The following is a 15,394-nucleotide window of genomic DNA, read 5'->3' as shown; positions in this document are numbered from 1 at the left end:
ATTATATTTTAATGTCTTAATTTTTATTATTCATGTCATTCCATTTGAATGAGAGACTTAAGTTTGTTCACTTATGTATTCTCGTTACTTAGAAATAACTGACTCTCAAAAAATATTTGTTTTTGGAAGAAGGACAGAAAGAAGGAAGTAGGAATGGAGAGTGGATAAAAATTATTTCATTGATATCCAGAGAAAGCAACATATGGTATCCTTAAATCTGGTCATTAGTGGTGCTAACAGATTTTACTGAAGGATTAGATATTTGAATCCAGACTGCTGTCATTTATTTAGGTTTATAACATACCATTTAATATTTTCCAGCAAAACTGAGTTTGAAGGATTATTTGAATGAGCAGGAAAGACCATGCAAATGGAAGACAAATTAGCAACATGGGGGAAGTAAAACAACAGAAAGCAACAGGAGAGGCACATCAGGTGGCCAGAAGTATTTTCAAGAGTCCTGCTACCTTCACCCAACCTCATCATGACAGTGGCAGTATTGAAGGATTTTTTTCAAAGCCTCCCTTAGAGTATAACTATGAACTCCTAACTGGAGGGCCTCTCCAGAAATAGATGGTACCCTAGATTTCTGATTTAAATATTCATAGTGGATACATTTTACCAGGCACAAGTTAAGGCATAAGCCTTAGTTCTGGATACATAAGAGAGCCCTCCCCTACCCCATTTCCACCACAGTGATGCTAAGCTCCATGCGAGGAAAATGTGCTAGGTGAGAGTCATCAGTGTTAACAGGAGAAGTTCACAACTCTCCTATAAAAGACTGTGAAACATAAGTCACTGTTTGGTGTATTCTACAATAGTGTAAAGAATCTCTAGTTTTTCTTCAAAATAAGAAATAATTTTTCAAAAGAAAGGCTACACGCACCACTTTTTGAGTGGCCACATTCAAAATATTGTCCCCTAACCATTCTAATTAAGCCAAGCCTATGGCTGCAGACCAAGAACAAGATGGAACAAGCCTTTGCAGATGGAGCTTCAACTCAGCAGCAGCTCATGCTAAAGTCTGAAGTTCCAGCTTCCTCCCTCTCTTTCTGAAGAGAACCTTTGCTCCTCTTAATGTGCTCCGATATCTGTGCAGGATGCCTTGTTACCATTACTCAATGCACGGTCACACAAGCAGACAAATTGGATGATGTTGTGAAGTTTAGTCTCAAAGATACTCAGAACTCTTCCAGGTGAGCTTTATTTATACTAAAAGTTTTGCTATTTTGCCATTCAAACTTAAATCTAAAAGATGCCTAGAATTAATTTTTGCGTGTGGTGTAAAGAAGGAGTTAAATTCAATTTTTTCCATATGGATATACAAAAATTTTCCATATGGATAACCACAAGTTCCATGATGCCATCTTCTCTCGAGTCCTACATTACTTATGGACATTGTAAACCTACTTCACAGTAGACAATATTTTCTCTGTATTCAGCAGTGTAGCCAAACTAATGACATCATGTTTATCTCTAATTTTCTACGGACAGTTAGATAAAGATGAGCTGCAAAAACTCATGATGCTCCCATAGATAAGGGCTATTTGGTAGGAAGCCTATAGTCTGGCTTGATTATTCTACACAGATACTGTTAGATCTTAGAACAAAGTCTACAATGGCCTGGTTAACTTCTGCTGGACAGGAGAAATTATCACATGTGTAGAACGCAGAATTGCAAGTTTTCACAAGCTATGGCAAGAACGAGTTGGATGTGCTAAGACATGGCTTCCAAAGGGATTTTGACAGATAGGAAGGTGTAGGTACTTCAGGCAAATAGTAAGTATCAGAGCTGTGTTAGGTTTGTTGACAGAGTAAGGGAAAAGAAAATCCAGAGGCTAACAATCCTGAAAATCTACGTACATATTTGAAATCAAGAATATCTAAGCAGATAACTGGCCTTCACCCAGATGGAGTTTAGGACCATGACTAGATCCTATGAAATAGTTTGTGGGGTGAAGTGATGTTTAACATTCACTGCTCTTCAAGTTACCTTCTCTGGGCTCCCCACCTCTACTTCTACCTCACTTTAACTCAGGCTGAGACAAAGCCTCCTTCTCTGTACTTCCATGATTCTCTATGGATTCCCTGTCGTAACTCAACACACCTTACAGTATTAGCTGTTTGTTTCCCTCTCCCCACAGATCACCACTATAAGCACACATTACACTAGATTATGAGGGCCTTGAGGACATGGCCTATATCATTTATCTCTCAATCCCAAAGAGCAACACAGTGCTTGGCATGTTAGATACTACGTCATTATTTTCAGATGGATGGTGCCTTAGTTAGCTAAGGCTCCCATAACAAAACACCACAGAAGACTGAGTGGCTTAAAGAATAGAACTTAATTTTCTCACGGTTCTGGAGGCTGGACATCCAAGATCAAGGTGTCAGTAGGTTTGTTTTCTTCCCAGGCCTCTCTCCTTGGTTTGAAAATGGTCAGCTTTCTTGCTTTGTCCTCACATGGTCTGTCCTCTGTGCATGAACATCCCTGGTGTCTCTACGTGTGTCCAAACTTCTCTTCCTAGAAAGACACCAGTCAAGTTGGGTTAGAGCCTACACTAATGGCCTCATTTAAATTAATCATCACTTTAAAGGCCCTATCTAAATACAGTTACATTCTGAGTTACTGGGGGTTAAGGTTTCAACATAAGAATCTTGTGGGGACACAATTCAGCCCATAATAGATGGCATTGTAAGACAATCTACTAGTCCAGAGCCTCAAACACGAGAAAAATGTCAGAACAGAATTCTGTGAACTGAACTTAGTATAAAAGAGAATCTGGATCTTCAGAAAGTAAACATTTGGAGACTGAAAATCTGGATTCAATTCATAGTTAGCTTATAAACTGCACAAATCACTTGGATAAATCACTTACTCGTTCTGGATCTTGATTTCCAGAAGTCCAAAATTAGGTAGGTAATACTACTTGCTTTATTTCGCAGGGTTGTTGTGAAAAACATTTAACGTGTAAAATTCTTTTTAGAGTGTGCTACAAACACTAGGTATTTTTGTTATCATTGATCAGAGGCACAGGATCAGGGGACACCTGGCACAGAACTAGTCCTGGAGACTGAAACAGCACCAAGTCTGAAAATGAAGGGTATGTGGTTCATTGAGAGTGAAGCTTTCTTGGCTGCAAGTTGGGAAAGAAAAAGAATCCAGCAGCTCTTGGGCCAGGACTTTTTACTCTTTTGGATCAATCAGCACCAAGTGAATAATTGAAAAAAAAATAGGCATTGATAAAATAATAATTCTTTAAGCAAAACTGATAAAAAGCACTTAACCTGACCTAAAAAGCTATAAACTTTCCAGGGTATCAGTTTCCCCTTCACATCACTGAAAAAGAAAATCTTCTAGTGATAGTCACTTCATTCTGCTGTATCACACAAAAAAAATCGTACTTTTGTTTTGCTATCTTGAAATTTGTCTACCATGGAGATGAAATAGTAAAAATAGTTTCATTCCCTTTCATCTGAAAACTTTAAAATCTGACTGATAGTGACAAGGGCTCTTAGAAAGATAGGGCCAGAAGGGAGTATTGAAATAATGCAGAGCCTTCTACCTTAATTTTACAAAGGGAAAATCTGGGCATAAGAGACTGGATCAGATCCCTGGTCAGTGAAAAATAAGCCAGAGTAGAACCTAACTCTCCTGCCTGAGTCCTTTGTCCTTTTCCAAGCCCCGTGTCTCCTCCACCATTCCCTGGGGACTGGGAAAGCATCTAGCCCGTAACTGCCTCAGATTGGTAAAGCATTTTTAAGTCTCCTGAAATACATACATGGCTATTTTGAACATAATTACTATTTAGTTATCTCTGAATGAAATCTCTAGAAAAATCATTGGCTCTGTGGAATCACTTAATTTACAAAGGATAGTAGTTTAGTCCCTAGGTACTTTCATCTAAATTTAGACTTTTCCAGAATCAATGTTTCTTTAAACTGTAAACCACACACTACAGTTATCCAGTTACATCACTTCATCAAGAAACTGGTTTTTCAAAATACAGGTAAATAGCGACCCCCAGGGGTAAAACTTGTTAGTATCTGCAAACTGAAGAATTGAAATAAAGTGAGACTACTCAGGAAAATGTTTTGACTGATAGTAGAATATTAGTTTCAAGTAAACATACCTTTACTAAAATAAAATGAAAGAAACTGGATGATTCTCACCTGCATTTCCATGAAATCTCTCATGAAAATTAGAAAGTTATTGTCTAACTGTGCACAATTAAATACACACTGTTGTTTAATTATAATTGTAGTGACACATTTTTCACTTTCAGTATATTCTGAAAATCAATTAATTTGAAAATTGAGTTAAAAGCTGTAACTATAAACATAAACTAGAGGGTTTTTTTTTAAATAGTTGGCCTTAAACTACATTTTCATGTTAGTGCTACTTCAGCAAAATCTAGACAGAACACAATCCAATGTCTAGGCTTACAGATTGACAGTATGTGTTTAGTGAGTAAGAGATCAGTGGTGAGTGAAATGATTATTCTTTGCTAAATAAATATTGCCACTGCAGAGAACATAAACTGAGGCTATAAAGACTCCCCAAATCCTTAAATATTATAATGCACATAATTTACTTCATAATATATCATAACTAAATGTAAAAATTTGGTGTCTTTTCATACCCTCATCGATTTTACAAAACAGCTTTCAATGTATCCACTAATAAACCTATAAAACCTAATTCTTTCTGGAGCACTCACTGAAATAATTTCAGGGTTCTTATGTTCACATTTCTCCATAAAACACATGGTGGACTTGTTCATGACATCAGCCAAGCCACCACAGATTTGACTGCTTGCTCTTAATTTAGTCCAAACTTCTATTTTCTAATAAGTCACTTTGTATCTTCTCATTATTTCCATCACCAGCAATAACACTTCATTTCATTCTCAGGTTCATTTTCAACAGAATATAAATTCATTAAATTTGTGTGTGTGTGTGTATGTATGCCTGTGGGCGCACGCATAATTTACAAATATTAAAGATCTTCTGCATTCTATGAAAACTTCTTTGAATAATTGCTAGACTTTAAAATATACATCAACAACTGCACCTTTACAGATAGATAGTCTCTCCGAAGATCACACCGTACATGCAATCAACAAGTATGAACTCTCATTTAGGGTAACAGGTATCAACACACTTTGTAAGGGAACTCTAGGTAATATATACAGAAACTGATCTAGAGAAAAGACAAAGCAAGCTATGGCATCAATTGAAGTTGAATGTTTAAAATTTTTGCTGTGATGTCTGTAAAACATAGGAAAATGCATTCTGACTTTTATAGTGATTTGTTTACTCTCTTTAGTTCATAAGGACTTTTCAACTGTCCAAGTTATTTTGCTCCATGCAGGAAGGAATAAATCATTTGCATTTAAGGACCTATTTACAAATTAACTGAATTTCATTTTGGAAAATCTGGCAAACAGCTACTTGGAGTTTTTAGTTCTTTGACTTCTGTTTCCAACTAAATGGTTTATGCTTTGAGCTAATAATCATCAGGGTCACTTAGCTTCCCTGGGATGTCAGCATAACAAAAGGATGAATAAAATATATTGATCGTTTATTTAACTCTAATATTATATTCAGAATAAATTATCTTTTTATGTTCTAATTTCTCCTATAGGACCAATATCCAATAAACGAGTCACTGAATCTTAAAACTGGCAAATAGAACCAGAATATACAAATGTGTTACTCTCCCACTTAATCTGAGACTATAACTACTACATACTATTAAAGTGTGTATATTAAATGCTTGTAAAGGTGACATTATATTGACTATAACTTTTTAATTCAGGAGCATTTCTATGCTTAGCAATAACTAAACTCTATATTAATAACCTGGAGGCCCTGAAACATTCATTAATTATCATGTTTATTAGTTTTCTGTTAGCTAGGTAATACAAATAGTAGTAACATGAGTGGTAATGGTGGTAATGGCAGCAACAGCAGAGTATATTTATTGAGCACTATGTGCTCATCATTTTTCTAATGTCTTTATATTAATTACCTTGTCTAACACAATCCTATGAGGTAAAGATGAGAAAAATATGCTTATCGAGGTTATAGGCCATGGTCACATAGGTGTTAAGTGGTAGAAATTACAAGATGGTCATAAAGATGTTATGTGGTAAAGGTCATGACACCAAGTCACATAAATGGTAGAGATTATGTGTCCAATGTCTATAAGAAATAAATGACAGAGGTTAATTATTCAAGGTCAGATGGGTGGTAAGGGTAGAAATTACGTGTTCAAGGTCACATCCATGGTAAGTAGTAAAGGCTAGGTAGTCCAGGTCAGATGGCTGATTAAGTGATAAAGGCTGTATGTCCAAGGTCACATAGGTGGTAAGTGATTAATTGCTCTCCAGTCTCCCTACCCTCACTAGGAAACTGAGGGCTTCAGTCTGGGTGATTGAGAAGGACACTGCTTGTTATCCAAAATTCATTTTTCCTTTTCTACATAATAAGAGAGCTATAGCTGACGTGAGTGCCTACCCAGGACCTTATTTCCCAGTTCCTCCTGTAGCCAGGTGTGGCTTAGTGACTGAGCTCTCACCAATGGAACGTCAGCAGAAGTGACATTTACCCCTTCCCAGCCTGGCCTATAAAACCTTGTACTGAGCTCCTGTATTCAAGTTCTCTTCCACAAACTAGAATAAGGAAGTGCCTGAAACCAGTTTCACTCAAGCAGGTAAAGACAATGCCCGAGGGAATCATGAAAAACAAAGTAGAAGGAAGCTGGTACTCAAAGATTGCCCAGAGCACAGCTGTAGGCTAACCTAGAATGCTCATCTCAGACTACAGCATGAGGGAAAAAGGAAACTTATTTTCTCTGAGCCACTAAACTATTGTTAGTTCTATTTATTACAGCACACAAGTCTTACTTTAACTAATACAATGAATTTTCAGACGCCTTAAAGTTCTGAAACTCTTAAGTTTTAATCAGAAAAAAAATGAAAAGATGATAAATATTATGCTCATAAATTTAAAAACAAACAGAAATTATGGTTCAATAAAACTAGAATGCCTAGCACTAGGTTTCTTTTACTAAAGTGATTTATAATGTATATCACTTCTGATATTTACTTCCCTAGATTCTAATCACTTTGTCTTCATATCTTTATATCATGGCATTGCTAAATACAACATTAACATCCTCTATCATATTCCCTTAGACTTTTAATACATATCATAATGTTAAGTCAAAACTGTAATAAAGAGATCATGCTATTTTGCTATGGATAAGAAATGGTGCCAGATCAATTTTCTAGCACTGGAAAAACTTTATGCTCAGAATCCATGACTAAACTGAAAAAGATTTTCTTTCTGTAATACCAATCATCTGAATTTTAATGAATATAAAAGAGGGCAACACACTGTGAGAATAAATCAATTCATTCTTCACCAGTAAGCAGTATTTGGAATAACTTATATTATGAAAAATATGTTTGATATTTTCTTGTTGAAAATAGTTCTGTGGAAATTACTCTAGGTTTGGCAAGATAAGAGCAAGTTTCCCAGCATGTCCCACATTAGATGATAGTTGCAGTTCCATCATTAAATCCACAAGTGTTTGAAGGATCCATTAAGTGCACCCATGGATCAGGGTGTCACAAAAATGTGTAAAACATAAAGCTGGAGGACTTACACTTCCTGATTTCAAAACTTATGAAAAAGCTACCATAATCAAAACAGTGTGGTACCGGCATAAGGACAGACATGTAAACCAATTGAAAAGATAGAAATCCCAGAAATAAACCCTTGCCTATACAGTCAAATGATTTTCAACTGGAGAGCCAAGACCATTCAATGGGGAAAGGACAGTCTGTCTCTTCAACAAATGGTTCTGAGGTAACTAGATATCTATATGCAAAAGAATGAAGTGAGACCTTTATCTAACACCATATAAAAAAATAATTCAAAATGTACCCATACATAAGACCTCAAACTATAAAACTCTTAGAGGAAAACATAGGGCAAAAGATTCATAGCACTGGGTTTGGCAATGATTTCTTGGATATGACACCAAAGGCACAGGCAACCAAAGAAAAAAGAGACAAACTGAACTTGATGAAAAATTTAAAATTTTGTGGATCAAAAGACACTATGAACAGAGTAAAAAGGCAACCCACAGAGTGAGAGAAAATATTTGAAAGTCATATATCTGATAAGGGATTAAAATCCAGAATAGATAGAGAACTCCTAAAACTCAATTAAAAAAAAAAACATGATTCAAAAATGGGCAAGGGACTTCTGTATATATTTCTCTAAAGATATATAAATGACTAATAAGCACATGTAAATATGTTCCACATTACTAGACATTAGGTAAATGCAAATCAAAATTACAGTGAAATTTCACCCCATACATATCACAATGAGACATCACTTCACATCCATTAGGATGACAAATAAATAAATAAATAAACAAATAAATAAATAACCAACAGTATTGGTGAGGATGTAGAGAAATTGGAATACTTTTGCACTGTTGGTGGGAATGTAAAATGGTACAGCTGTTGTGGAAAACAGTATGGCAGTTTCCCAAAAAGTTAGAAATAGAATTACCATATGATCCAGTAATTCCACTTCTAGATATCTAACCAAAAGAGTTAAAAGCAGAGTCTCAAAGAGATGTTTATGAACCCATGTTCATAGCAACATTAGTTACAATAGCTGAATCTTAGAAGTAACCCAAGTGTCTATTGATGGATGAATGGATAAGCAAAATGTATTATATACATACAATGATTTATGATTCAGCCTTATAAAGGAAGGAAATTCTGACATATGCTACAACAGGGATGAATCCTGAGGACATTAAGCCAAGTCAAATAAGCAAATCACAAAAAGACAAATACTATATGATTCCACTTATATGAAGTTCCTATAGTAGAGACGGAAAGTAGAATGATGGTTTCCAGTTGTTGGGGGAGAAGCTACGGGGAGTTATTGTATAACTGATAAAAAGTTCCAACTTTCTCCATTGAGGTATTACATGATGTTTGGTTTTCAAACAGTGATTCTACTGGAGTGCTTTTTTAATCATTGGAAATCACAAACTTGGCTCACTAAATGCATGAAAAATCAACTTCATGAAATATTTCCCATCCCAACTTTCCTATGTCCTACAGCATATATGATCAAAAGCATTCCATCATTCCTTTTTAAGAACATTAAGTTTATAAGAAGAGACAATATTAATAAAAAATATAGGGGCTTCCCTGGTGGCACAGTGGTTGAGAGTCCGCCTGCTGATGCAGGGGACACGGGTTCGTGCCCCGGTCCAGGAGGATCCCACATGCCGCGGAGCGGCTGGGCCCGTGGGCCATGGCCACTGAGCCTGCACGTCTGGAGCCTGTGCTCCACAACGGGAGAGGCCACAGCAGTGAGAGGTCTGCGTAACGCAAAAAAATAAATAAATTAAAAAATATATATATATGTATATATATATAACAAGCATGAAGTTAGAACACAGCATACATAACTTGAAGATTATCTTATTGTCAAAGATCCCAACTTTTAAATTGTCCTTGCGTTCATTCATAGTAGCTAAAATGGTAGGAACCTGTCTATTCTAACCAAAGTAAGCAGTTTCTACGTGTCTTTAGTAATGCCATGCTCCTGGACTTCAGCTTTTCCCCAGTGTTTTAGTTATATTATCATCTTCCAAGTTCTTCAAGATCCACAAGGATATACAGCATTACCCACAAGTGCCCTACCCACACACTCTTGCCTACATTCAGCCCCACCCCAATGGCCTCCTTGCCTATAGTTATCTGCAATCACTCCAAGAGCACCTGTGGCTTTAGCATTTTGGAAGCAGAAAATTAGAGCCTGATTCGTTTCTTCTCAATTACTTCCTCTGTGTCTTTATAGTGTCCTAAATTTGTAATCATCACTTCTGAAGTTCAGACTATGTTTCAGGCATTGCTCTAGATGATCGAGAAACAAGAACAAATAGCACACTGTTTTTTCCTAAAAGGAACTGACAGTCTGGACTGTATAAGCCAATACATACCATGCAAGGAGTATGGGCAGGACACTATGGGGGCATGAATCAGGGCATAACTAATTATACCACTGGAGTCTAGAAAAGACTTCATTAAGATGGCACTGCTTGAGGTAAGCACTGAAAGAGAAGAAGTTCATATAGTCAGAGAAGGGGACTAGAGGCCAGAGAAAAGAGAGGCAGGAACCAGGCACTCAAAACACTGAAGCAACATGAATAAAAATATGGAGGCTTTAAACAACATGGTACATACTGGAAGAACCAAGGGCTTTGACTTGGGTTGTGAAGAAGTCATAGTGACATACAACTTTAGAGACAGAATAAAAGAACCAGTTCACAGAAGGTCTTATATTTCATACTAAGGAGTAAAAATTGTAGTACATATAATTTGCATAATTATGATGTGCCAGGTTCTATTCTAGACTCTACTTGCAATGGCTCATTTTTATTCCATTTTAAGCATGAGGAAACTGAAGCACAGAGTGCTTTAGTAACTTGCCCAAGGTCACACAGCCAGAAAGTGAGGGAGCCAGGGAGTCTGACATAATAAATTGGGCTCATAGCCATCAGGGTGACTCCCTTCAGCACTGCGTGCTTTATTCCATTGAAAATGATGACCATTAAAGGGGTTTAAGTAGAAGAATAACATGACTATTCTAGTAGTAGAAATGAGGTGGGATTAAAATTGAGATAGAAGGCAGTAAAGGAGGAGAAAATGAAATGCAGAGAAATTATATTAAGGCGGTAAAAGCTATAATACTCAGAGAACAATTAAGTGAAGGAGGATATATCAGTTAGCTTTCGTTGCATAATTAACCACACAAAATTTAGTGGCTTAAAATAACAAGCATTTACTTAAATCATAAACTGATGGATTAGCTAGGGCCAGGAAAGTTTGGAAGGACCTTGCTCATGTGTCTCAGTGAACTGAGCTGCAAGAGAGCTCACAGCACATAGCACATGGCAGATCAGCTGTAAGATACCTCTACTGATCTTGGCTGGGTTCTCCTACATGTCTGGGGCCTCAGCTGGGATGAATCAATTGATTCATGGTGCATGGTCTTTTGTCCCTCAGCAGGCTAGCCCAGGTCTGTTCTCATAGTGGCAGAACAGAGGTATAGGCGGTATAGGTGAGAACAGCAGAAATGTGCAAGGTTGCTTGACACCTAGGCTTGGAAATAGCACATATATTAATCAATTAAGTTACAAAGCATTTCTCCAAAGATTTACAAGGCCTACCCAAATTCAAAGAGAGAAGTAGATCTATCTCTTGATGGGAGGAGCTAAAGTCACATTGTAAATGGTGGGGAGCCTAGAGGGTAGATAATTGTCACCATCTAAAAAAAATCTAATTAATGGGAGAGAGCAAGAGAAAACATCAGTGATGACTCCCTGGTTTCTTGCCTAAGAAACTGAGGGGATGATCGTGCCATTTACAGAGATAGGGCCAAAAGGGCCCCTCACTGGTGGGTTTTCCCCAGAAAGTGAATAAAAGTTTCCATGCATGTTTTTCCCAGTGGTGTGAACCAGAAATCTACACAAATAACATAGCAATAGCAACTGAAAGAATGTGGTAGAAATACTCAGCTTAAGACTCAATTAAAAGAAAAAGTTGTTACTGAAAAACTATACATTGTACGATATGACAGTGGAATCTACTGAACTTTTATAACCAACACTGACAGAATGTATGAAAATAAGCTGTGATTTCCTTTGAGGTCTAAAGTCCTATAAAGTCCTGCTCACATCTGCCAAATCGATCTTCCTGTGGGAATTCACCACAATGAAAGGATGCAACATATCAAAAAATAGGCTTTATATTCACTGAACTCTATGTTTCAATTAAGTTAAATGCCCTTCTAGGGATAGGAAAATTTCAAGTGTGCTATTACAGAAAATAGCAGACTGGGTTGTAAGAAAGAAAATCTTTGGGATCAGTAGATATGACTGAGCACATTCACTGTCACAAGCTAGGACACACTACACAGCATGATAGAAAGTCAAAGTAGTCGTCATGGCTCACCAACATGCATTCTTTGCTTAGTTCAAAGGAGACTGTCATACTATCAATGGCTTTTTATAAATGAGCTTCACTTTTTTAATCCAACCTGCTTCTAATTCCTGACTCCAGTGTTTAGTGCAAGTTTCCCGTGAGCAAATAAACTCAGTTTTTTCACTCTGCTCTTTAAGGCTTTTCTCCAGCCTGCCCCATGTCATGTCTTGACTCCGATTCTCAGTCTTCTCTTAAATTCAGCCAGTGCTGGTGTCCAGATGAACTATGTGCTATCCACAAACATGGCCTGTCTTCTTTGGTTTCTTTACCCTCACTCACCTCTTTACTCTCTGCTGTGCTGCTGCCTTTGAGTCTCGGCTCGTCCAAAATCTTATTTGAACTTTAAGTCATGACTTCAGTACCACAGATTCCAGCAGCTTATTATGATTTTTCTGTTTCCTGGACTTCCAGTCCACATTGTACCTCACTCTTTGTCTACCCTGGACACTCTGCCTTCTACTAAAATTTTTATTTGTTGCCAGGGACAGGGGGTGGGAGATGGGGGGAAAAGGTGAAGGTGGTCAAAGGGTACAAACTTCCAGTTATAACATGAATAAGTTCTGGGGATGCAATGTACAGCATGGTGACTATAGTCAACAATCCTCTATTGTATATTTGAAAATTACTGAGAGTAGATTTTAAAAGTTCTCCCCACACACACCCAAATTTTATCTGTGTGTGGGGACAGATGTGTTAACAAACCTTATTGTGGCATCATTTTGCAATATATACACGTATCTAATCATTACATTGTACACTCTAAGCCTACACAATGCTATATGTCAATTACATCTCCATAAAGCTGGGGAAAACATTTTTAATAAAAAATATAAGTTTTTATTTGTTTCATCCTTAACTTCCTAGTACCTTTCCTGAGGACACATGAATTTACTCTTTTTCAAGATGGAATTGCCAAGAAAGTGAGGAGTGAGGTTAGAGGTTTCTCTCTGTCAACAACACAGTTCGGTTTTTATGTGCTTCAAATAATGGTCTACAGACTTCCACAGAATATATAATTTGAAGAAAAAGTTCTGTAAATGCTTTAAGTGTTTGAAAACTACTGTTTATTTGTTTTTGCATCTCTTGCTATTTCTAATGCAAACCCTTTCCCCTGGTGGTGGGTAGAAATCTATATGAGCTAAAATTAGTATAACGAATAACATTGTTCACTACCTGCCAGAAGGTAACAAGAAAGGGACATCAAGTATGGGACAGTTCATATTCAATTGGCATATATTATTGATAACTGCAAAATCATTTGCTAAAAAACATAAAAGTGGCAAGCCAGCAGAAAAATAAGTACTGTTAAAGAAGGTAATTGCCAGTGATGGGTTCAATCTGGATCACAAAGCATGATCAGAACTTTCTAAAATGATAACTTCTTAAAATAAATAGCAAACGGAGATGTGAGCAAGTATTAAATTGTAGTGTGTATTCACCCCTTAACTCCTTACCTAAACAAACAAACATAATTATATGGTACAATCTTATACCATTTTAGGCCTCTATCTTTGAGTTACCCACTATGGTAGACAAAATAATGTGCCCCTAAAGATGTCCATATCCTAATGTCCAGGACCTGTGAACATTACATTACATGGCAAGAGAGAGTTAAAGTTGCAGATGGAATTAAGGTTGTTAATCAGCTGAAGTTAAAGTAAGGAAATTATCCTGGATTATCCAGCTGGGCTCAATGTAATTAATCATGACAGTCCCTTAAATGTGGAAGAGGGAAGCAGAAGAGTTAGAGCCAGAAAGATGGCATCATGAGAAAGACTTTGCTGGCTTTGGAGATTAAGGGGGCCACGAGCCAAGGAATCCAGGAAACCTCTAGAAGCTGGAAAAGTTAAGGAAGTGGATTCTCCCTTGGAACAGCCAGGAAATAAGGCAGCCCTGCTGACACGTTAATTTTAGCCCAATGAAGCCCACTGCAAACTTCTGACTCCCAGAATGATAAGATAATAAATGTGTGCTCCCTGAAGCTATTAAGTTCGTGGTAATTTTTACAGCAGCAACAGGAAACTAATACACCAAGAAAAATCATTCCAGCTTTCCCCAGATGCCAAGAAACTGCTCCCTCCTTGTCAAATATCTTTCCAATTGCAATCAGCTATCAGTCCTCCCAAACTATCTTTATTTGTAAAATGATAATTTTCAATTGATAAGATAGTGATGTTTTCTATAAATTACTTTGTCAAAACAATTACTAGAAAAGATATTAGCAAAGACTTAATGAATATTTAAATACTGATTATACAGCTATTTTAATTAATGTCATTCAGACATAATTTAGAAGCAAAATATATTTTTAAATCCTCAAATAGCACATAATAATAAGCTATATTTTATTTTTGAGAAGACAAGAGTTGTTTGTGTTGTGAGTTGATCTCTTCTTTAAGAACAAACTACTTAACAAAATTAGGCATTTTTTGTTTGATCTACCAATAATAGGTATATAAGTGAAGCACAAGAGAATGAGGAGAATAAAGGTGATATCTCACTTCTAACACAATTTCATCAAAATGGTAAAAATATGTTTAAATTAAGCCTGGGAAGGTCCAACACAATTGGGAACTGAAGAACTCACATAATGTTCATGGGTATATGGATTGCTTCTGTTTCAAAAACGCTTTCATTTCAGTACCATTTAGAAAATGTGAGACTCATTTTATCTAAACAACAACAACAAAATCATCACCAGATAAGATCTGGCAATGCTGTGAATCCCGCTAAACCTCAGTTTTTTCTTATGATTTTACCAGTCTATTCCCCACGCAGGTTAGTTCTAAGGATCAAATTAGATAATGTATTTAAAGCAAATTGTAACCTACCAAATTACTTTTTTTCCCCTCAGTTCCTACTATAAGTCAAACACCAAGCTAAGCAGACAAACAAGGATTAGACAATAACTTCAACAATTAATGTACAATGTAAGACACAGAATGCTATGAGGATTCATGGCTAATACAAACTGGAAGGAGGATGGTGAGGTACCTCCAGCCCCAGGGAATCAGACTGCCTACTGTGTGCCAGGCACTATGCATGTTAAATTTTTTATGCACATTATACCATTTAACCCTCACAATAATCCAACAAGGTAGTGCTATTGTTTTTCCCTTTTTACTGATGAGAAAGATAAGGCTTAGTTTAACTAACTTTTCCAAAGCCTGCGGAAAATAAGGGATAAAGCCAAAACTCATTCAGTTAACAAATAATTATTGAGCACCTACTGTGTGAGAGGCGTGTTCCAGATGCTGAGATTACAGTAGTGAAGACAGCAGATAAAAATACCTACCGTC

The 15,394-nt window shown here is 36.7% G+C and overlaps 1 long non-coding RNA gene across 1 annotated transcript in view; it reads right to left on the bottom strand.

Moving 5' to 3' along the window:
* The window catches only part of LOC141278781 (uncharacterized), an 80,041-nt gene that overhangs the window by 49,215 nt on the left and 15,432 nt on the right, over positions 1–15,394 (bottom strand). Inside the window, exon 2 of the long non-coding RNA XR_012331992.1 lies at positions 2,361–2,527. This is a non-coding gene — a long non-coding RNA (uncharacterized lncRNA). The remainder of the gene's footprint in view (positions 1–2,360; positions 2,528–15,394) is intronic.

The sequence above is a fragment of the Tursiops truncatus genome, chromosome 5 (genome assembly GCF_011762595.2).
Source record: "Tursiops truncatus isolate mTurTru1 chromosome 5, mTurTru1.mat.Y, whole genome shotgun sequence".
NCBI lineage: Eukaryota > Metazoa > Chordata > Mammalia > Artiodactyla > Delphinidae > Tursiops > Tursiops truncatus.
This window is presented reverse-complemented; position numbering and strand designations above follow the sequence as displayed.